Raw genomic sequence first — 25,403 nt, forward strand, 5'->3', positions numbered from 1 at the left:
TGTTCTCCCATTATGCGCGGATTCAAGGTTTGACTATTTGGCTGTAGGGAGAGGTGGAGGGAGATGGGAGAGAGGAGTAGGCTGATACTACACCCCCATCGCTCACCAACTATAGCTTGCCGCCACCCCCACTTTTGACGCGGCACAGATGTCTACGATTTTATTAGTAACAAAGTAACAGTACACACAAGTTTGGATTTCAGAACAATAAATTGTTTAATAACAATAAAATGTGTATTATGTTTCAACATAATAATAATAATAACAATAATAATGTTACAATATGTTAGTACGAGTGTCGAAACTTTAATAGTGGAAACTGTTTATTTACATCTTATATAAGATAGACACCAGTTTCGAAGATCTACTGTCCTTCTAAGTAGTAACCAACATTGTGTATAGCCCGCTGCCAGCAATGTGTGAGTCATGTGATACTCTTAGCAACGCCAGTTGTGTTGATAGCGCGAAAGGAGCGGTCTATTGCCCGACGAAGCTGTTCATTTCTGCAACACACCCTGCGACCAGCTTAGAAAAAGGCGGCGACCCTTCCTGCAGGATCCGCCCGTCATGTTGCAAGACAGTGCTCGGGCACATATGACGCAAGTTGTGACTGATTTGTGCGATCGACGGGGCTGGGAAGTGCTGTACCACCCACAACACTCCCCAGACTTAAGCCCTTGTGACTTCAACTTCATTCCCAAACTGACGGAATTAGCTCATGGCCTTCGCTTCAAAACCGTTACAAAGATTCGACGGAGAATAGACCGCTCCACAACTGGCAGTGGTCTAAGCACAACGCTGGAGACTGCTCTGAAGGATACTAAAGCTTTGAAAAGCGTATCTGTTTTGTATAAGTTGTAAATAAATAGTTGCCAGTATTAAAGTTTCAACCCTCGTAGCCTTAGTTTAACACCCAAGAAATTACAATTTCCTTATATGTATCATTTAAAAAACAATCGTCCGAAAATTTGAAAAGGAAATGTCCTGTGCAGTTAATTTAAGAACTATTAACAGCAAAACAGACTCACAACTCTGACATCCTCGGTAGTTACGGGTATGAAATCACAGTCTGCTGTCTCAATTGTATATTACTTAGCATTGCGATTGTCTGCAGACTGTGGCCTTTGCGAGCGTGTAAACGAGGGGACTGCTTTTCTTTCAGCCGTTTCCGCCTACGTTTGGGGAATAAGTCTGTCCTTTTACTCAGCTTCCCGTGGTCTGACGGTTCTAGCTGTGGCCTCAGGAGCCGTATCGCATTCGTGGTTGACAGCAGGCGCCGTCAGCCTGTAAACGTGCGCCTCCACCTGGTTGGAAAACTGGTATTTTATCGTTCAGACCGCAAGCCCATCCACGTGGGCAGGCCATCACTCAAGCAACTCAGAAGTATTCTGTGTTAAACGTAGCTTGTATTTAAGATTTCCTTATCATTTTCGAGATTCTCAGTTGTTGTGCTGCTTCAGTCTCGTCTGCTGGAAAATTTGGAATTTAAAATATAAAAAGATGTAAACATTTCCTCTAAATTTTTGCTGAGGGGTGTGGGTCATAACCCCATGACGGCACGTCCCCCCAATCCCTTTGATCCTCGCCTGTCTCACATCCCTTCTGGTAAGTTTAGTATTCCTTCCAATAGTGATTTTATTAAAATATGTTCGTCTCTGAATTATGTATGCTGTTTCAATTCCAGACACGGTGGTTCTACGCTGTCCAGTCACATTAATGTGAGCATCTGTCGAAAGCCTAAAAAAGCATCTTTTGCAGTGTGAACTGCTGCGAGATGTGAAGGAAGAGAGTCAGTGAGGTTCTGGAAGGTATCGACAGTGATGTGGACCTATGCCGGCTCCTGAGCCGTGGCCAGATCATTAGGTTTCCAGCACAATGGACTCGCATTCGGGAGGACGACGGCTCAATCCCGTGTCCTGCCATCCTGATTTAGGTTTTCCGTGATTTCCCTAAATCGCCTCAGGCAAATGCCGGGATGGCTCCTTCGAAAGGGCACGGCCGACTTCCTACCCCATCCGTTCCTAATCCGATGACCTCGCTGTCTGGTCTCCTCCCACAAAACAACCCAACCCCAACTAGGTTTCTCGGCTGAGGATCCATGACGTGAACAGCCCGATCAAAGATGGTCTCACAGATACTCGATTGGGTTTGAATCCGGAGAGTTTAGTGAGCATGGGAGTACGGTAAACTCATCTTGGTGCTCTTCGAACCACGCACGTACACTGCTATCTGTGTGACACCCTGCATTTCCTGTTGGTACAAGCCATCGTGTCGAGGAAAAACAAATTGCATTTAGGGGTGGACGTGGTCTCCAAGAAGAGATATATATTTGTTTTAATCCACTGTGTCTTCCAGAATAACGCAGTCACTCAGGGAATGCCACGAAAACTTTCCCCAAGCCATAATGCTCCCTCTTCCGGCCTGGACCCTTCCGACGATCGTTGCAGGGTGTTTCGTTTCTGTCCTATGGAGCATAAAACGCTGTTCATCTGAAAAGGCCACCTGTCGCCTCTCAGTCTACGTCCAGTTGTGGTATTGGCACGGAAATTTCAGCCTCAGCCACCGATAAACAGCAGTCAGCAAGGGTGCACGAACCAGGCGCCTGCTGCACAGGTCCAACCACATCTACATGATTACTCTGCAATTCACATTTAAGTGCTTGGCAGAGGGTTCATCGAACCACAATCATACTATCTCCCTACCATTCCACTCCCGAACAGCGCGCGGGAAAAACGAACACCTAAACCTTTCTGTTCGAGCTCTTATTTCTCTTATTTTATTTTGATGATCATTCCTACCTATGTAGGTTGGGCTCAACAAAATATTTTCGCATTCGGAAGAGAAAGTTGGTGACTGAAATTTCGTAAATAGATCTCTCCGCGACGAAAAAGTCTTTGCTTTAATGACTTCCATCCCAACTCGCGTATCATATCTGCTACACTCTCTCCCCTATTACGTGATAATACAAAACGAGCTGCCCTTTTTTGCACCCTTTCGATGTCCTCCGTCAATCCCACCTGGTAAGGATCTGACACTGCGCAGCAATATTCTAACAGAGGACGAACGAGTGTAGTGTAAGCTGTCTCTTTAGTGGACTTGTTGCATCTTCTAAGTGTCCTGCCAATGAAACGCAACCTTTCGCTCGCCTTCCCCACCATATTGTCTATGTGGTCTTTCAAAAATGGTTCAAATGGCTCTGAGCACTATGCAACTTAACTTCTAATGTCATCAGTCGCCTAGAACTTAGAACTAATTAAACCTAGCTAACCTAAGGACATCACACACATCCATGCCCGAGGCAGGATTCGAACCTGCGGCCGTAGCAGTCGTTCGGTTCCATACTGTAGCGCCTAGAACCGTACGGCCACTCTGGCCGGCCTATGTGGTCTTTCCAACTGAAGTTGTTCGTAATTTTAACACCCAGGTACTCAGTTGAATTGACAGCCTTGAGAATTGTAGTATTTATCGAGTAATCGAATTCCAACGGATTTCTTTTGGAACTCATGTGGATCACCTCACAGTTTTCGTTATTTAGCGTCAACTGCCACCTGCCACACCATACAGCATTCTTTTCTAAATCGCTTTGCAACTGATACTGGACTTCGGATGACCTTACTTGACGGTAAATTACAGCATCATCTGCGAACAACCTAAGAGAACTGTTCAGATTGTCACCCAGGTCATTTATATAGATCAGGAACAGCAGAGGTCCCAGGACGCTTCCCTGGGGAACACCTGATATCACTTCAGTTTTACTCGATGATTTGCCGTCTGTTACTATGAACTGCGACCTTCCTGACAGGAAATCACGAATCCAGTCGCACAACTGAGACGATACCCCATAGGCCCGCAGCTTGATTAGAAGTCGCTTGTGAGGAACGGTGTCAAAAGCTTTCCGGAAATCTAGAAATACGGAATCAACTTGAGATCCCCTGTCGATAGCGGCCATTACTTCGTGCGAATAAAGAGCTAGCTGCGTTGCACAAGAACGATGTTTTCTGAAACCATGCAGATTACGTATCAATAGATCGTTCCCTTCGAGGTGATTCACAATGTTTGAATACAGTATATGCTCCAAAACCCTACTGCAAACCGACGTCAATGATATAGGTCTGTAGTTCGATGGATTACTCCTACTACCCTTCTTAAACACTGGTGCAACCTGCGCAATTTTCCAATCTGTAGGTACAGATCTATCGGTCCACAAGCAGCAACGTTCGCTGAACGGTCGTTGAGCAGACGCTGTTAGTCGCCCCTTAGCTCATGAGTGTTAGTTCCTCAACAGTTGCAAGACTGTACACCCGTACACATCTCCGCAGCCTTCGTCCACCCCTGTCTTCTATGGCCCGTGGTGTGCCACAGTTGCCTGGGGACCTGTTTTGGGTAGTGCCATTTTGGCGTGCAAGGTATCCTTTAACCACGGCAGCACGGCACACGAGTAGTTTACAAACTTAGCGGTTTCGGAAAAGCTTCCACCCTTGAGCTGAAAGCCAATGAACATGCCCTTTTGAACGCGAGATAAATCGTCCAGTTTCTGCATTACGACGACGACTGCAGCGTTTTCTGCGTCCCTCCGACAAGCTTTATATACCCTTCGCTGCTAGTGGTGCCACCTGTGAGTGGTTATTGTACGTTGATGTCGAACACAGGCGAAGGTCACATTAATGTGACTGGACAATGTAGACACCCTTTAGTAGAATCGCAGTTGTCTCGAAAACACCAAACTAGTGGGCACGAGCAATTTGCCCTGTTTGAAGTCTGACAGTAGCGAGAACACTGCAACGCTCACAAGTTTACTGATCTTTGATAACACCTTCAAGGACGTTGCAGACCATAGCGCCGTATCTCTGCCTGAGAGCACATGTGGATTCAAAATCTGTGAGTACCATTCACACACAGATTTTGGCATTTTATACGAACTGCTGTATTTGCGGACATGTGATATGCTTCTAGTTGCCTGAAGGTAAGTAATACCGCAAATTACAAACGCAATAAATAAAAAAAGAATGTTTGACAGCTGTACGCGTGTAACAATTGCATTAAGGATGTGGACCTATCCCACATCAAATCTAAATATTAATGGGCGTTATCCAGAAGTTTTTCCAGTTTTATTTTCGACGAAATAAAATTTAATGGATCCTGTCACTCATAAATGTGGCGATTTCCCGCCGTAAGGACAAGTTACATTCCATCTTAACTGAGTTTTAATTGTCAAGTAATTCAACAAGACGTCTCGACTCGTTTGTGAAATGCGTCTGCTCTTTACATTACCTCTCAAGTCTCCTTGTAATTTTGCATCAAAATGACACTTAAATTTATCAGAATCCTGTAACATCTACATATTCTTTAATGCAGTAATTTAAAAGATGGAAGATTAGATTTTAACATATCGTCGATACTTATGTCTCTGAAGATGGAGTACCAAGTGGGGTTCTAGAGTGACATGGCCTTATTGAAGGAAACATCATGGAGTTCATACGAAGCAGCATCAGACACACCCAAAAAACTGGGACACATGCGTGGTTTGATAGTCGCTTCCCCGTGTGCATCACTATTGTTGTAAGTTGTGCAATTAATTTACCTTATTCAGTAAGATTAGAAATGGAAGTGAGAGGCCAACTTAGAATTCCTCTATCGAAATATATCAAGGAGATTCATAATTCATCGTCCACATCGAACAACAAATTACTGGCACAATATATTGAGTTGTGACATGTTACCTAACGTAAGACCTTTATGCCCGACGTGACACAGTATTTACCTAACAAGCAAAATCGAAATGCTTAAGTCCACAAGACAATGTGCTACTTCAGAGCTCATGCAAGGATGAATTGAACGTACTGTTGTCCGAAGACTGTTGAGATGTAACTCTGTCCGCTAATCTTTCCTGTATAAGTCTCTTCCTATCTCGTAACTACTGCAGCCTACATTCATTTAGATCTCCTTATTGTGGTCAAGCCTTTCCCTCCCTCCACAATTTGTAGCCCGCACACTTCTTTCCATTACCACGTTGACTTTTTGATGCGCCAGTAGAATCCCATCGACCAATCCCTTCTGTTAGTCAAGTTGCGACACAATTCGATTCAGTCCTTTCTCATTAATTATTGGATCTTCCTTCTAGTCTTCAACAATCTTCTGCAGCATCAGATTTCGAGAGCTCCTGAACTCCTCATTTCACTTATGTATACATACTCCCCAGAAACGACTTCCTAACACTTGAATTTGCACTAAGTTTCAACAGGTTCCTCATTTTCAGAAATAATTTTCTTGCTATTACATTTTATGGTCTTTTTACTTCTGGCATCGTCAGTTAATTTGCTGCCCAAAGTGCAAAATTTATTTACTCTATTTGATGTCTTATTTCCTAATCTGTTTTCCTCAGCATTGACTAATTTAATTTGACTACATTCCATTACCCTTGTTTGTTTGAGCAGGTGATACTTGGAATTACTGGCAGTTGGTTAGCCACTTCTGCTAAAATTTGAGTTTCTTATGCGCTCTATCTGCCTAATCTTAACATCTCTTATGCCCACAGTCCCTGCAATTTAATTATTTATGATCGCCACAGAGGTTTTGTTCCATCTTAACCAGAGGTAAATTACTCCCTCTTGCGGGGCATCTTTGCACGCAAGTCACTTTTGATTTGTCGCCTCCTCTTTCCTCTTGTCCCCTTCACCCGTACCAGTCATCGCTATTAAGTCTGATAATGACGAGGCCCGCGAAAAAGACAGTCCGCGACACGTACGTCACGAAGGTAGGGCTGATTTACTCGCTTGCTTGTTCACCTCTGCAGATAAATTACGCTTCTGCACCTGTTAACTCGTAATTGCGTGTTTACGTACAAACGAGAATTGCCCTTCTACTGTGAATCCGCTGTTATGGAGTCTTGTTGTTTATTAATCCTACAACGATCGAAAGTCCCTACGCCTAGTAATAATTTGTTACGGCTGTACTGGGTATAATAAAATTTTATCGGTTGGATGAGGCACCACATCTTGTATAAAATGAGGACTGTTAAGCAGTAGAGACTAAATGCTATAAACGAGATGTTATATCATTAATGCAGAGATAGATCTTAAATTACAGCTACTGCACAGTTGCGTATTTTTTGTAGTACTAGTAATCAGTAAGACTCCGTAAAAGCAGTTTTCAGTAGAATATGCAATTCTCGTTAATATGTAAACACCCAGTTACGAGTTAACACAATTAGGAACTCATTTCGTCGGCTGAGTTGGGCGAGCGAGCTAGCTAGCTCAGGCCTACCCTCGTGACGTACGCGCCGCGGCGTGTCTTTCTCGTAGGCCTGGTGATAATCAGTTGTGACGAGTGCTCAGACTACGGGAACCGCAATAAGACAACTCTGGACGTGACGCACTCTAGCAAACATCGTCCCTTTGGCGCAGAGGATAGCGCGTTGGACTTCTAATCCAAAGGTCGTGGGTTCGATCCCCACAAGGGATGAAATGTTTTTAACTCATAACTTAACACTTTGGTGCATGTATGGAATTAACCCAACGTAAAACTAGGCGCAACTGAGCTGTAACACCGATATCACTGGAAAGTATATGGTGGATTATGTCGGCTGTTTTGTACAGCCCCAGTTAAGATGTACATCAAAGCAGTCAGGTAGATGGCAATGGCTGTCCAGTGCGAAAGTATGGCATCCGTCCAGATCTGTTACAAGCTTGCCACCAACGCTCTTTTGACGTTGCACTACTTGTTGCAAAATCAAAACATCTGTAGTCTGACCTAAGCGCGGTAATAACGGCTACACAACCGTTTTAGCGCTAATCCATCTGATAAGACAGAAATAACAGGTCGTTAAACATACCCTCCACGGCTCTGAAGCGCCTGGAATACTGTTAGGATGGAATTCTTAACCTCCATGTTTCGTTTAGGAACCAGAAGCGAAATGGTTTAAAGAATACACGGAATATTTGTAACAAATATAGACAGATACAGATATACAGACACGTATATAGATACACAGTTGAGAATAGGGATATGTTCCGACTGATAGGACAAAAGTAACAGATCTAGCGTGAGCAAGAACCTAGAAGACGGGACATTTTCTCTATCAGAGGTAAGAATGAAGGTCTTTAAAACGAGAGGGTCAAGATAATACTAGCGGGTGGTCTAGACGTTAAGAACAAGAAATACTACAGGAGTCTATGAATTCACTCGCATTCCTTGGAACACTTTTAGTCAAATCTTATTTCTGCGCTGAAAGAAATATAATAATGAAGACCTACAAAAGCTGTAAGTTTGCAACCAGAGTCTCTAGTATCTCTTAAGTTTTGCTTTTCTATAATAATCGTACGTTCAAACTTCCTATGTTTATACTTGTGCGATGATCTGAGATATATCTATGGCACATTTTGCGTTATAAATGGAGTAAAATCAGACTGAGCCTTTATACCTACGCTGGCACTGTTTGTGTCATCAAACTGTGTCATGGCTTGTGAATAAAATTATCATCCAATGTAGTAGTTAAGACACTGGACTTGCATTTTGGACGCCCAGCTAGTCAGGTGTAGGTATTCCCTACTGTATTAAGGCAAATTCTGACGACGCTTATCCTAAACGGAGCTTAAGTTTGGTCTAGAAATGACCTAGTTGTAACGGAACTTTTAATATAAACCTTTCTTTCTTGTTTCATACATGTTACAATTAATTCATGACACAAATGGTTTTCCTGTTTTAACTTATGAATTATTTCCTTTAATTCATGACATGATTCGTTGCCGTATACATGCTGCAAGCAAAGTTTTACATACTTAAATTTAGGATTTGAGCAACGACAGTTCATTAAATTAATATACCATTGTATGGCTGATGTGACTTGGATTTAAAATTGGTATGTTTAGTATCACGGTCCTTCCAAAGTAACAGAAATCTCCAGATATCGTTCTTAAAGAGATCCAGTGAAACATCGTCCATAATCACCAGTAGTCTTCGCAAAATTTGCTTGGAAACTGATTTTGATGGAAGATTATAGCCTGCCATAACTCGGCATTTTGAGCATAGGAACTATAGCGGACGTACCTAAGCGAAATCGCGGGTCCACAACGGTGGATAAAAAGGCCAGTAACTGGCCTCTAAACATCTCCATGTGCATACCAATCCAGTTCAAAGAGGAAAACGGGGAGCGTTAACGGTAAACATGGAATGTCCCCCCTACCACATGCTGTCCTGATTCAGGTTCTGCTGACTGGTGAACGCAAAACGCCAGATGCGCAACTGGCACAGCGCCTAGGGCAAGGAAGCTTTTATACCAAATCACTGTATATTGCGCCTCCAAACAACAGCAGCATCTGTACTGCCTGCCTACAGGGTGCGAACAGAAGCATAATCGGGATGCTCCTGCGCCAGCTGAACACTCTTAGGGCCGACTGTATAAAGCATTTAAGCTTAGGTTAAGACAGGAAATGACCTTAGACCGAGCTTAACATGGCATATGAGTCACACCGCCGTGAAGTCGGATCAGATTTGACTGGCGGCAATTCGTGGATCAAAGTCAAGTTCAGCTCTAATCGGCAGTTTATAATGTAGTGGCCCTACGATTCATCGCTTATGTTTTTATCAGCAACTGGAATAATAAAGGAAGTTGTTATTAACACAAACAATGGCAAATAAATATGTGACTGTGCCATTCCCACGCTGCTGATGCTCAAAATACGGTTGTTCTATCTGGAAGGTTAGGCTGAGAAGATTACCCCAAGTGTGACTTAATGATCAATCTCATAACAACTCTTGGAAGATGACTCGTAATTTATGTGATTAGTTCAAAGGCATGTTATAGACGCATAGCAGCAGAGTAAGAAAGGAATTTTCAGTGAACAGTTAAGTATGGGAATGTTGACAGCAGCTAATAACGATTCAGCATCACTTATATATGTTCTCATAGTAGCAATAACTACGCAATTCGTATTAAATTTTTAACATCCGAACATGTCCTTAAATTACTATGACAGTTCTACGTGCGTAGATAAATAGAACATAAGGAAGTATTTTGAAATACACTAACTTTGTTTTGGCTCAGAGGCTGTGTTGTGCAAAAGATCACGTGTTCGAACCCATGTCAATTACTGAATTTTTTCCATTTGTTACTACTTTTTCTAGATTATTGGTCGTAAAGATAATATAACAATATCACCGTGCCATTCCATACCACTGAAACCACACAATACCATACCACACGCTCCATTTTCCAAGCGTTCTGGATCACTGTTGGGCAAAATTCTGTGTGCAGTAACACTGTGCGATGTGAATTACATTTTTCCTTTCGTTTACAAATATCAGAGCATTCAGACGTGTCCACAGAGGACGATGATGACGAGATACAATGACCTCCCGGCACGTTCCGTGAAAGGGTGAACCCACTCGTGGAGTTAAATAACAAGTCGATTAAACTGAAGTTTCGTTTGGAGAAAAGTATTTAGAGCGGTTGGAAGTAGGACTCAGAGACTATCAAACGAAACCAATCAAAAGATTCGAACCACTGACTGCAATGTATGTTTTGCTGTTAATCTTAAGATTTTACGCTACAGGAACCTTTCAAATAGTAGTTGGTGATCTGTTTAAAGCAGACATAGCAACAGCTTTCCGAGGTGTCCATAAGGTATCGGCCTTATGGGAGAATTAAAGTAAACAGCACTCCATGCCTTTACCTTGGCCACATTGACTCTATTTTAGCCGTGTTGCCAATCGTGTTATGTGCTACCTAAGATCAAATCTGAGTTCTGAACATAGCTCACTTTCTTATCTAATGTCAAATTTGATCTCCAGTCAGCAATGTTATACAAGCGATCCTATTCTGCCAGTAGTTTTATAAAATCCTATTCCGAAATTAAGGAAGGAAAATAAGGAGGAAGAGAGGTTAGAGACGTCAAATGGAGCACGAGTTCTGTTGAGTAAGTGTGGGGGAAGGAAGCGGCAGTAGGGTGTTTCATGGATCATTCCAGAATTCACCGAAGAACGTGCAGGAAGACCACGGAAAACCTAACATCAGTGCGGCCAAACTTTCATTTGGACGCTACACTGTATACCCTGTGCACTGTGCTATGTCGCTCGGGGTATGTCAACAGAATAGTTACGTATATAGTGGGCTGTCACTGATTGCTAGCTGGTCGTTGTGGCCGAGCGGTTCTGGGCGCTTCAATCCGGAACCGCGCTGCTGCGACGGTCGCAGGTTCGAATCCTGCCTCGGGCATGGATGTGTGTGATGTCCTTAGGTTAGTTAGGTTTAAGTAGTTGTAAGTCTAGGGGACTGATGTTAAGTCCCATAGTGCTCAGAGCAATTTGAACCATTTGAATTGATTGCTAGACGCTAATACGAACACAGGCTAGAGACCTCCTGAAAATACTGCCGATATTTTAGAGGCAACGTATGCTATTAAAAGTTCTGCGAGACTGCCATGTATACGTTGAGGAAATAAATGCATAATCACAAATGTTCTCTGTTGCCTTGTGTGTAGTACGGCATACTAAGTACATGACTAGCTCGCGGAAAAGATAACACATGAATTGGTGGATCAAGGGTATCAGAAAACCGCTTCGTTTCAGTGTCGATCGCCCGTTCGACAAAGATATCTTTCCAGATTTTAACGCGTCTGTCATTTCTGGCAATTCTTCATGAATGTGGAAATAACAGGATATCCTGTGGTTCGGATATCATGTTAAAGTGCGCGTCTGCATCTACAGCTATACTACGTAAGCCACCTTAGGATGTGTCGCTGTGGGTAATTCCTGTAACACTCCCCACTTCCTTGTTCCAGTCGCGTATGGTACACGAGAGGCCTGGTTGTTGGTAAGCCTTCCTATGAGACGTAATATCATTAATTTCACCTTCACAGTATTTTCGCCAGGTATACGTAGCAGTAATAAATATATTCGTTCACTCTTTCAGGAACGCATATGCTCGAAATTTTAACAACAAAACCACATCGTGATGCACAACGTGTCTATGTACCGTCTGCCGCTGTAGTTGGGTGAGCATCTTCATGACGCTTTCGAGGTTATCAAACAAACCTGTGATGGAACGCACTGCTCATATTTCGATTTCTCTTTTTCCTTTTATCAACTATACCTGGCAAGTGTCCTTGATTGATCAGCAATACTGAAATATCGATTGAAAAACGGTTTTGCGCTTGAGGATTCTTCGGCGAATCTTACGAGGGGACCACGCCTACTCGCCATCGCCGATTTTGTCAAATTTATGATATAATTATGTCGGGCTTGGCCATAAATGTAAATGACCTAAAGTAGGAGCATCTGATGGTACAGCGTTTAGAAAAATCGCAAATTTGGCGCGGGGCGGGCGAAGCATGAGAGACTTATGTTTACGTGGTTTCCCGGCAGCGGTTAGAGCAGTGGAAAGAGTGCAGAACGCTATATATTGTGATTATTAATATTTTCATAAAAGCAATGAAAGGGAAAGCAAAATTTGGAATTACAAATAAATTTCTAGAAAGGGACCATAGAGTGCAGACGAGAATTTCGTAAATTAAATTAGATACTTTTATTATTTACCACTTGATTTTCGCGTGATGCTATAATATTCATCATAAAAACAAGAGGATCTTGCACACTTTCTAAAAGTAGATTTTTTTTACACCTACATGGTTGTCTTAAAGTTTCTATAGAATAACAAAATTGGTTTACATTCAAAATAGGTTCTCTCTCTCAATGAACAGTTTGGCGGCAAACCAAATGTAACGAAGTCCTTACGCGTGAATTAAAATTCCTTCTTCGAAAGTTATTTGTAACCGCAAATTTTACTTGCCTTCCTTTTTCACGTCTTTTACAAAAATGTTAACAAATACAATACAATGGGCATTATTTCGGTTTATTTCCAGTGTAAGGAATGTAAAAATTAAAAATAAAAATTTCCGCATCGAGAGACAGTCCTACGTCCGTCGGATTGCGGTTCTGTACTTTTCCCGCTGGGCGAACCGCTGCCTGAAAACCACGTTAACATAAATATGAGGCTCATGTCTCCAAGATCCGCGGCAAAAATGATATTTTTTCTAAACGCTTGGCCATCTAACACTCTCACTTTTGTCACTTTCAATGCTGGTCAAGACTTGCAGATACCATAAATTTGGACGAAATCGTTAATGACAGGTATGCGTGGTCCCCTTGCCAGTCTGGCATCTCATGGTTTCAGCAATCGTGTAATTAAACCATCACACGTCCTGCCGCCTATTTGTGCGCACCATATTACAACTGAGCGCTTACCAAGCGTCATTCGTCTGCAGATCCTCCTCCATTAAGTTAAAATTACCTGGGGTTGCAATTTCTCCGTACACAACAGCATCATCCAGGAACGGCTCCATGGAGCAACCGAACTTCCGAGTTCTGCCTGACAAATTACTGGATAAAATGATTTCAGGACATATGAAGGTGAATGCATACCTGAAATACAAGGTGTTTTAAAACTGTCGTTCCAGCCTTCTCTCGAAAAGGATGCTCTGTACTTCTTATGGAGATGAAAACGTTTTAGGTAGACCTTCCAGACGAAAGACATGACGAATTTCACATTGCGTATATTCTGCCTGGAATGTGGAGGAACAAAGGCAGCTTCAGAATCTACACTACGAAAGGCGCTACAAAATTAATTTGTTTCAGTAGTGTTTTCAAAAGAGTTGAAGTAGAATACGGTAAGTTTAGTATTATGGTAATATAAAAAGATAAGTGTGGTGTCACCGCCAGACACCACACTTGCTATGTGGTAGCCTTTAAATCGGCCGCGGTCCGTTATTATACGTCGGACCTGCGTGTCGCCACTGTCAGTGATTGCAGACCGAGCGTCGCCACACGGCAGGTCTAGAGAGACGTCCTAGCACTCGCCCCAGTTGTACAGCCGACTTTGCTAGCGATGGTTCACTGACAAATTACGGTCTCATTTGCCTAGACGATAGTTAGCATAGCCTTCAGCTCCGTCATTTGCTACGACCTAGTAAGGCGCTATTATCATTTGCTATTTATCTTGTGATGCATGTACCGTCAGACCGATGTTCGCCAATTATGGGTTAAAGTTAAGTATTCCAGAAGCTACGTACTTTTTTTACTAGACTCAACTCCTTTAACTGTTCCAGACCTCACGCCAGCCTGCGTGAGCTTAAACGCGTGCCTTTCGGTCACCTCATAGTGGCTTGGCTGTCTTGCCAAGTCACAACAATAAGCAATCCTTACGGAAAGAACAATAACTTGGTACGAAAACAGATGAACTTACAAATGCATTTTCGTAATTTTAGTGAGAAAACGTTTCCTCTTTTTAGAGTTCAAATATAGCCTTTTTATTGGAAATACAAAATGCACATGTACCTGTATTCAGTTTAATAACCCCAAAATGCGTTTAAAATATCTTACGTTTTGTACTAAGTGCTTTCGTGCGCGTCTTTGTACGTCCCATGTGCCTACTGCTTGCAGCGACTGGCGGATCTAATGGATGCTATCTTTCCTTTGATCTCTAGTGCTAGAACCTACGTCACTGATGCAGGAAAACAGTTTTACAAACTGCAAATCACTGTGAAGGGTATGGTAAAAGATGCCTCTCATTGTGCCATTTACTATGGCTCCTTTCCGTTCATATTAGTATTAAGACTACTGTCTTCGCTATTGCTGTAGGGGTTGTAGCGTTCATTGAGGTGATGGGGTAGCGATATGCACACATACAGACGGCGGTAATACCGCGTACACACTTGTACTCAGGAGATTCGTGTGAAAAGGTTTCCGATGTGATTGTGGCCGCTCGACGGGAATTAACAGGCTTTGAGCGCAGAATGGCAGTCGAAGCTAGACGCAGGGGACATTAAATTTCGGAAATCGTTAGAGAATTCAATATTCCGAGATCTAGAAGTCTAGAGTGTGCTCGGAATACCTAATTTCAGACATTACCTCTCACCACAGACTACTTAGTGATCAACGGCCTTCACTTAACCAACTAGAGCAGCAGCGTTTGCGCAGAGCTGTCAGTGCTAGCACACAAGCAACACTGCGTGAAATAACCGTAGAAATCGATGTGGGGCCTACGCTGAACGTATCCGTTTGGACAGTGCGGCGGAATTTGGCGTTAGCGGCTATGGCAGCAGATGACAGACGCGGGTGCCTTTGCTAGCAGCACAGCACGACGTCGCCTGCAGGGCTCGAAATCGTATCTGTTGAACCCTAGACGACTGGAAAACCGTGGCCTGGTCAGATGACTCTCCATTTCAGCTGGTAAGAGCTGATAGTTGGGTTACAGTGTGGCGCACACCCCGCGAAGCCATACACGCAAGTTGTCAATAAGGCACTATGCGTTCTGGTGGTAGTCCGTAATGGTGTGGGCTGTGTTTACAGGGAATGGATTGGGTCCTCTGGTCCAAATTAACGGATCATTGACTGGAAATGGTTATGTTCAGCTACTTGGAGACCATTTACAGTCATTCATGGACTTCATGTTCCGCCGGCCGGAGTGGCCGAGCGGTTCTAGGCGCTACAGTCTGGAACCGCGCACCGCTACCGTCGCAGGTTCGAATCCTGCCACGGGCATGGATGTGTGTGATGTCATTAGGTTAGTTAGGTTTAAGTAGTTCTAAGTTCTAGGGGACTGATGACCTCAGAAGTTAAGTCCCATAGTGCTCAGAGCCATTTGAACCATTTTGAACTTCATATTCCCAAACAACGATGCACCGTGTCACCGGGCCGCAATTGTTCATGATTAGTTAGAAGAACATACTGGACAATTCGAACGAATGTTTTAGCCACCCAGATCCCTACGTTTTTTTGTTTTTATTTTCTGAAGTGCTAAATTTTATATTTCTAGACGTTTAAAGCAAGTTCACAGTCTTTGCACCTCTTCGTTGACTTATCAATATCTGATTGTATATTCGTGCAGCTTCGTCAAGATAGATAAAGCATCGTCTCCCTGTCCCAGTTTATCGACCAGGATTTTTTTTCTTTTTAAGGCAGCTATTATCAGTCCGGTCCCAACTGCCCACTACTTGGCCTTCGTGCTTTTAAAGGTGGGTGGTAGGAGCTTTAAAAACATTTCCATTAGGTTTTCATAAAATCCTAATATTAAGAATTTGGTACGCAATTATTAATGTATGATTTACGTTCCTTTAACTCTGCTTTAAACATTTCATAAAGTAAAGTTAGTTCCCTACTTCATAAATCACCATTACTTTTGAATCAGTGGACGTTAAGAAAATTTTACTACTAACGGACGCACATAAGCGTGCGATACGTGAAAAAGGCATGGCTGCCCACAAATAAAAAATGAGTTGGATGCATCGCGGAGAGGACTACTGACCAGTGTGATCTTTTGTAATAGTCTGGCAACGAGAAAATATCTGTGATTAAAAAATCATCGTACTGATAAAACGGAGGAAATGGCGTTCTTTTCAATAGGATGGTTAACAGAAAGTTTCTCCTCGATACAAAATTTAATAAGAGGCATTTTTGTTTTAAGCAGATGCATAATAATATAAAATGTTTCTTTCCCTAAAATTGTTCATATTGCCAGAGTTAGTAACCCTTTGTCATGTTATAGGACGACGCAAGATACCGTACTAAAAAATGTTTTCAGATTAAAAGAAAAAAAAACATTTTAAAATCTGATTTAACAAATCAAATTTTGCACCGCATTCCCAGACGACATTATAAAGATAACTTCCTTAGTTTCCAACAGAGTGCAAGCAATTCCAACACCGTTCAGTTCACCATGAAAAATTTGCTTCAAACTCATTTCACGCGGAACAGTTGGGACCCATGGGTTACAAAAAAAAAAAAAAAAAAAAAAAAATGCAAATGTGTGTTAAATCTTATGGGACTTAACTGCTAAGGTCATCAGTCCCTAAGCTTACACACTAATTAACCTAAATTATCCTAAGGGCAAACACACACACACCCATGCCGAGCAAGGACTCGAACCTCCGCCGGGACCAGCCGCACAGCCCATGACTGCAGCGCCTGAGACCGCTCGGCTAATCCCGCGCGGCAGCCATGGGTTACCAGGCAGAGCAGTTGTTACAGTAATTGCCAGACATCCTGTACAGCGACTGCGACAGACATGGGCGTGAAGGAGTGTGAATGGTCGAATGAGCTACTGGGAAGTTGTGGCTGCAATGATGAGCTAGTGTTGCCGCAATAGCGGTACGTCACACAGGGTCTAACAAATTCCTCGTTTCTGGAATTATCTTGACGTCGTCAGACAGAAGACGCGGAGGAGGAGACAGTTTAGCACACAAGGTCGTCATTACAAGCCACGGTGTTAGAAACTCACCGGTGGTTGTATCAGCAGGAGTACAGTCTGTGTATCCATGGATTATACTCTTCATGTATCGAAATGGTATTGAACGTGTCGCTTTGTTTACAACTATCATGAACTTTCACACTGACCGTTTACTTCATGGACTTCCACATTTATCTTTATCTACATTTACATTCAGTTGCTGAATCTATTTTGAAATTTATATATACACTACAAGTACTTATCAGGCAGCATAATTTAAGTTTGTTTTCGTTATGGTCTTCATTGGCTTTGAGTGATTTTAATACACAACGGAAGTAATCAAGTATTTTGATGGCTGCACCCTTTGGATTCGTCCGAGTAAGCGTGAAATTCAGTTGCAAATAACGGAAGCCATAAATCCACATCTACACACCGCAAGTCACCTCACAGTGTCTAGCGGAGGGCATTTCGCACACTGGTATGGTTTCCCACATTTCCATTTCCATTCGCGGATTAATGTTAACTTGCTTCGGATCGTCTAGACTTGTGGCAAGTGAAAAAGATTTACTCATTCATGCCGATAAACACAGTTCATGCTACGTTAATAGCTGTCGTCTTTCTCTAGTGAGTAGGTTAGGCCTGATTAATATTTTATATTGTTTATGTTGCAGGATCGCTCACAACATTGTCCATTTGGTGTAATTCTCAAGTAGCACGGAGAACGTTTGAGCCACTCAAATGAGAACTGGACCAGAAAATTATAATGTAGATTTATTGCTTTAAAAGTAACTTTAACTCGTAAGGCACCGAAAGACAGAGAGATACCCCCTTTCTTATAGGTCCCTAATGATTGAACTACACCAATGATTATTCTTGTGTGAGGAAAAAAAAAAAAAAATAGCAAGACCTCAAAGGGGATCTCGGCTGTAGGGGCGACGTTCACCCGTTCCTCAACCCAACTCTCTGAAACCTTTCGCTCTTCGGTTTCCGAATGTTCTGGTGGGTGCTTTAGTTATCAGTATCACTACACAGCTAAAACGGTCAGACGGGGCAGGTTACAGGTTGCCTATCTAATCGCTTCCAGGGCCAACAAAAGTTTCCAGGGCAATAAAAACTTGGTTTTTAAAATTTCATATAATTGACCGAATTTAAAAATTTAAAATGCTCTCACAATCTACTGACTAAGACGTCTAGTCTCATGTTAAAGATTTAACGCAGCAAGACAAATATTAACGTTAGAAGCTACGGTCGCAGGTTCGAATCCTTCCTCGGGCATGGATGTGTGTGACGTCCTTAGGTTAGTTAGGTTTAAGTAGTTCTAAGTTCTAGGGGACTGATGACCTCAGAAGTTGAGTCCCATAGTGCTCAGAGCCATTTTGAACGTTAGAAACTGTGTATGTGTCTTGAGGCAGCGTAGCTCACGGCGCCCAAGTATCGAGACTACATTCATCCAGTACTTGAGAATGAGAGCACTTAACGACTTCCAACAAACTTTAAAGATTAATTCGAACCTTTTCTAAACTCCGTCTCACTGACCTCCCTACACACACACACACACACACACACACACACACAATGAAAGGAAAAAAAGTTTGCCGCTCACGACGTTTTCGCTCTCATGTCGTAAAACTTCAGCCAAGACGTTTTATTACTTTTTTACAACATACCCCGTTCGCAACACATTTTGCAGACAGTATCCACATTAGGACTGATGATATTTTTAAAAGTATCCAGAATCCGAAATATCGATATGTAAAGACACGTCATCATCAATATAACGGTGTATCGACGAAACAAATATCGACGTACATACCTATAAAAACACATCGCCTGCACATTGTAAATGTACTGCCAGTTTTAGAGCTGCATATTTAAGTATTGATTTATTATTAGATGTAATGTACATCAACAAGCTAGCAGCCTGCATATCCCCCTTAGAGCAAAAATTGAAAGTAAAATGATGCACTTTCACGCTTGGCGACAACCACTATGCTAAAAATGGTAACTGCGTGTAAGTGGCACAATAAAAGTTGTCCGACGGGTTCGTCCTTCGGTTTCGTCGCATATCAGATTTGTCTGGAACACTTCGACTACCCTGTTTGATTTTTTTTTTTTTTTCATTTCTACCAATGCTAGCGACCTAGCAGCTCTATTGTCAAAATTGTGTGGTGAAGCTAGACGTTGTAGTTTCTGTTGGCAGCGCCGATTACGTCAGATTTTCTCCTCACATGTCTTCGCCCAGAGTAAAGACCAATCTTGCGATATATATATATATATTTACGAAAAGGAACGCTATTTCTTCACATCTGAAATCTTATCGTTCCATTCATACCGCCATCCTCAATAGTGTAATCGGACTTCTTTTGTGCCACATATCCTTTCTTCACACAGTCCAAGAGAAAGAATGGTCGTGATGAAAGGTCAAAAAGTAGCGAGACTCCTTCACACAGTGAAAGTAAAATTATGTTATACTGCAATTTCAAAGGAACAACTCCTAATATTTAACGAAAATTGTGAAAAAATGTAATATGATATAAAAATATCGGCAATCGATATCGCCACTCTGATATCGATATATCGCGGGAAATATTAATCCCGATATATATCATTATCTTCCGGGCAAAATATCAACTGCGCTAATCCACATATATTACTGAATGTACCTACCAGATTATACCATTGTATGACACGTAATTCAGGAGATATGACGTTATGCATGAAAACCCAGCTTTTCTTGGAACGGAGCTGTTTTGTACATGGGAGTCGATTCTTGAAAGTATCGAATTTGTGAGGGGGGGGGGGGGGGGTTATTGGTTTAGTGCGACACCAGTAAACACCCCCGATTATTTAAAGAACCGAAACCTCATGTGTAAAACAGATCCGTTCTAATAGCAGCAAGGTTTTCACGCATCTCAATGTGTATGAAGTCATATCTCCTAAACTATAATTACGTCGTACAATGAGATAATTTTGCAGGTCCGTTCAGTGGTATATGTAAACACTATCTGCAAGCCGTGTTGCGAATAGAGTTGGTAGTAAAGAAATAATAAATTACATCGTCATGTCTCATGCTTAAGTTTTACTGCATAAACAGCGAAAATGTAGTAAGCGATTAACTTTTTACATTTTATCATTTTGTGAGGGGTTTCCGCGATAAAAATTGTCGTAGAGGTTTGAAATTATGCCTAAGGTTTTTTGTAAGTTACTAGGTGATCTCATTCTCAAATACTGGATTAATGAAACCTGGGATAATTTGCGCGCCATCGGCTACACTGTCTCAAAACACACACACATTTTCCAATTAGTACTTGACTTATTGTGTTAAGCTTTTAACATCATATTATAGGGGAGACCGGAGCAAATTGACGAACGGGGAAAGGTGATTAATTACGTGGTACTTGTTTATTCTATTAACTGGCGCCACATTACGAATACTACTAGCGCTTCTCGCTCCTCACGGCGATACACTACAAACTCCAACAGTTTAGCCGTTCCAGACATTCTAGTGTACGTTAGGTACTTGCTGTCTATACTATCTGACGTGTTATAATTTTCAAGACTTCCAAGATAACCTCTTGTGATCCAACAGTTATTAAGTTTGGTTATTCTTTTCTGTGCGTTACTAAGACAGTAAGTGTTTTACACTCACAGTTTATTCATGTCTTAGCCTTGTTAATGCAATGTGAAATTCGGCGGCTTTTAACATAGATAATCGAGGCATGATGACGAGACCAAGTTGACGAAGTCGTCATCTTGCCCCACTTGCTTTCTACTGCTTTATTTTGGTGATTGTGTGCATTTCTTATTTACGGTATGCGATTTTCTGAACTTTGTGAGCCACAAACTAGGGCCGTAAGTGTTAGTAAGGGACCTTGACACCAGAAAATTTTGTGGCTCTGCCTTCTGTGCTATTTTATTACTTTAAGGCACTTACTTTTCAGGTAAGGTGAGGAATTTTTTAAAAAGTGTCCGATTTGAAAACCTATTTAACAGCCATGGGCAAAGTGTTTTTTGGTATGACGAAGTAGCAGTGCAGAAGACTTGTGTTTTCGAATACACAGAATAATGTGAGATTTCTCATCTTTTCAGCAGGGAGCAGAGGATCGGCTGGAATATTTTGTGAAAAAAATTAAGTTCAGTATGCGGAGAACAGAGGCAACATCTGTCGCCAGATCAGTGGGTGTTTACAAGCATAGTGTGGATAAGTTTCACTCAATTTTGAAAGAAGTGCGGGAATTACATAAGTTTTCTGGATCGGCAATTAACAATGCAGATTAATCTCGATCGTCCACTGTGCCTAGTAAGCTACCAAATGTCATTTCACCCACAGGAACTAAGAATGTTTGTAGAACTGTATCAGCAGTGGGCGGGGGGGGGGGGGGGGGGGGGGAGAGAGAAACGATAGTGCTATTTGTTGCGCTAACGCTATTGTCTGCCCCCGTTTTTCCACGGTAACGGATGCCTACAGAAAGATCAAATGTGACAAAACGGAACCGTCACTGTACGCAAAGTGCAAGTGTCTTAACAAGCCCACTAATGAAGCTAACATTGGCTTATAATGAATCACATAAGATGTAACAAGCACGTCTAAAGCAACAAAGAAAAAAGGGTGGGAATTGAAGGAAAGGTCTTGGTGCCAGGGAGTCTAAGTATGGTACCCGTAGCAAAAAGGATATGCTGTGTGGATGTTCGGCATTCATGGTGTCAGCTCACGCTTCCAAAAATAGTACAATGCAGTGATTCGGATGTAATGAGCTCTACACTGATCCTCCATCAGAAGAATGTTTGTAGAACTGTATGGGAAGGGGAGGCTGGCTAAGCTTATAGGTGACAGTGTAGTGGGTGGTGGTGGTGATAGTGGTATCACTCATGGAACAATTCTTATAGTAGTTGGTGTTAGAGCTGCACCTTTTTTAGACTGAAGTCAGCTGATAGGTATACCTGCTTAAAGGAAGTGCCTCTAACTAAGGGCTCACCTCCAGAGGATGTAATGTTTCCAAGTAGAGAAGGAACTAGCATATTTCATCAAAATATAAGAGGTATTAGAGATAAAGTTAGTGAACTGCTAATAGATGTTAACTCTGAAATTATAGGTATAACAGAGCACCACTTAAATAATTTGATAATTCAAAGGCTTCCTTTACCAGGCTACAGATTAGCTGGCTGTTTCTCAAGGAGTTCCTTGCGGGGTGGGGGGGTGGCTCTGTACGTAAAAACCAGTATTTCATTTGAGTCCATAGACGTATCACGACACTGCACTGAACAGATATTTGAAAGTTGTGCAGCATTAGTTGAATTTAGTGAAACTAAACTTCTAACTGCTGTTGTTTATAGGTCCCCTAACTCCGACTTCAGAGCATTTTTGCTTAAGCTAGAGAGGGTTCTTGATTCACTTTGTAGGAAGTACCAGAAAGTAGTTCTGTGTGGTGACTGCAATATTAATTTTGTACATGATTGTGCAAGAAAAAGGATGTTGGTACATCTCCTAAATTCATATGATCTGATGCAAACTGTGTTTTTTCCAACTAGGGTGGAGGGGAACAGTAGCACAGTCATAGACAATATTTTTATTCATTCTTCATTACTAGATGGGCATTCTGTTAGTAAAAGGGAGAATGGCCTTTCAGACCATGATGCACAAATTTTAACACTAAAAAGTTTTTGTACTCTAACTGTTATATCCTAGCCAGTAATGCCACCCGAGCCCGCTGCCAAAAGGTTGGCAGCATCAAAGTCCGGACGCCGTCCGCATAAGCAGCGCCAGCGAGACAGGAAATCGCCGCAAGTCTGCGCGCGCCACCGCTGGCTTCTGGTTTCTTAAGCGCTGGAGTCGCGAGCGCTAGGACAGTTCTGTATTCGCCGCTCAGTTGTATACTCGCCACCGAATTGTGTACTTGCTAGTCAGTTGTGTGTTCATCGCAGCAGAGTAGTTGTTTGTCGTCAGCCGACGCTGACCTAGCCGCTCCGGCTCGAACTAGACAGATCTCTGTAGACACGGAGTTCACTACTGTGTTTCTGTATTTTCGTTAATAAAGATAAGTACCGACTTTTATTTAATCAGAGTGTTTGGGTTTTCGTCTTTCTGTTCACTGTTCCAGCGGACCGGTCGGCCCGCTATCAAAAGTGTGGCGGTGACTTCGTAAGCCGTTTCTACAGCGAATTGTTTGTCGCTACGAACGCCGCCACAAAACTAGCCAATGTCGTATTTAATTACAAACTACGTAGGAAAGTTAATCCAACAGCAATAGAGAGTTTTTCAAAACTTGTCAAGGAACAAGAGTGGCAAGATGTTTATAGTGTCTATAATATAGATGATAAATACAATGCTCTTTGAGAGTTGCTTTCCATTAGGACATTCTAAACGGGGTACTAGCAGTAATGGACAGCCCGGTTGGCTGACTAGTGGGATAAGGATATCATGTAGAACAAAGCGGGAATTATATCAAAATGTTAGAAGTAGTCACAATCAAGCTACAGTAGCCCATTACAAACAGTATTGTAAGGTGCTTAAAAATGTCATTAGCAAGGCAAAAAGTATGTGGTATGCCAATAAAATAGCTAATTCACATGATAAAATTATAACCATATGGTCAGTTGTGAAGGAAGTGTCTGGTCAGCAGCACAAGGTTGACGATATAAAGTTAGTTTGCAGTAATAATATTTCCGTTACTGATAAATCAGATATATGTACAGTATTTAACAACCATTTCCTGAGCATTGCTGGTGAATTAAATAAAAACTTAGTATCTACAGGAAATCATAAATTTCTTAGCAAATGCCTTTCCGGGATTGACGTCTGAAATACTCCTCTGTGATACGGACAAGAGGGAGATTGAGACAATAATCAAATCACTGAAGACTAAGGACTCTCATGGTTATGATGGAGTATCTAGTAGAATATTAAAGTACTGTGCTGCACATGTTAGCCCTGTATTTAGCCATATTTGTAATTTTTCCTTTAGGAATGGTCAGTTTCCTGTGCGATTAAAGTACTCAGTAGTAAAGCCGCTTTATAAAAAGGGAGAAAGGGATAATGTAGATAATTTTAGACCTATTTCTATGCCATCAGTGTTTGCAAAAGTTATCGAAAAGGCTGTGTATGTAAGGTTAATTGATCATTTTATATCACACGATTTGCTATCAAATATACAGTTCGGCTTTAGAAGTCGTTTGACAACTGAAAATGCTATATTTTCTTTTCTCTGTGAGGTACTGGATGGGCTAAACGAAAAGTTTCGAACGCTTGGCGTATTTTTTGATTTAACAAAGGCATTTGACTGTGTTGATCACACAATATTGCTCCAGAAGTTGGACCATTACTGAATAAGGGGAGTAGCTCACAATTGTTTCACTTCTTACTTTAGCAACAGGCAGCAAAAGGTCATTATTCACAATGTTGATAACGGCTGTGATGTGGGATCTGAGTGGGGTACTGTCAAGTGGGGGGTGCCCCAGGGATCAGTGTTGGGGCCGCTCCTGTTCCTTATTTATATAAATGATATGCCCTCTAGTATTATGGGTAACTCTAAAATATTTCTGTTTGCTGATGACACTAGCTTGGTAGTAAAGGATGTTGTGTGCAACATTGACTCGGTTTCAAGTAGAGCAGTACATGACCTCAGTTCATGGGTTGTAGAAAATAAAATAACGTTAAATCACAGTAAGACACAGTTTTTACAGTTTCTAACACACAATTCAACAAAACCTGACGTTTTAATCTCACAGAACGGGCATATGATAAGTAAAACTGAACAGTTCAAATTCCTAGGTGTTCAGATAGATAGTAAGCTACCGTGGAAAGCCCACGTTCAGGATCTTGTTCAAAGACTTAATACTGTCATTTTCACTATTCGAACGGTATCGAAAGTGAGTGATATTTCGACACGTAAATTAGTCTACTTCGCTTATTTTCATTCACTTATGTCGTATGGTATTATGTTTTGGGGTAACTCTACCCATTCTAGAAGGATATTTTTGGCTCAGAAACGGGCGGTTCGGGCAATAAGTGGTGTGAGTTCACGAACCTCTTGTCGACCTCTTTTCACGAGTCTGGGTATTTTGACATTGGCCTCTCAATATGTATATTCCTTATTGTCGTTTCTTGTTACCAATATTAGTTTATTTCCAACAATAAGCAGCTTTCGCTCGGTTAATACTCGGCAGAAATCAAACCTCCATTTGGATC

General features: G+C 41.9%; 1 protein-coding gene and 1 non-coding gene across 6 annotated transcripts in view; one reads left to right on the forward strand and one right to left on the reverse strand.

The window, feature by feature from the left end:
- LOC126457244 (ras-like GTP-binding protein RhoL) overlaps positions 1 to 25,403 on the reverse strand; it is a 345,853-nt gene that overhangs the window by 119,886 nt on the left and 200,564 nt on the right. The window lies entirely within an intron of this gene.
- On the forward strand, positions 7,389 to 7,461 carry Trnar-ucu (transfer RNA arginine (anticodon UCU)). Its single transcript has one exon. It is a non-coding gene; the product is annotated as a tRNA-Arg (tRNA).

The sequence above is a fragment of the Schistocerca serialis genome, chromosome 2 (genome assembly GCF_023864345.2).
Source record: "Schistocerca serialis cubense isolate TAMUIC-IGC-003099 chromosome 2, iqSchSeri2.2, whole genome shotgun sequence".
Classification (NCBI taxonomy): Eukaryota; Metazoa; Arthropoda; class Insecta; order Orthoptera; family Acrididae; genus Schistocerca; species Schistocerca serialis.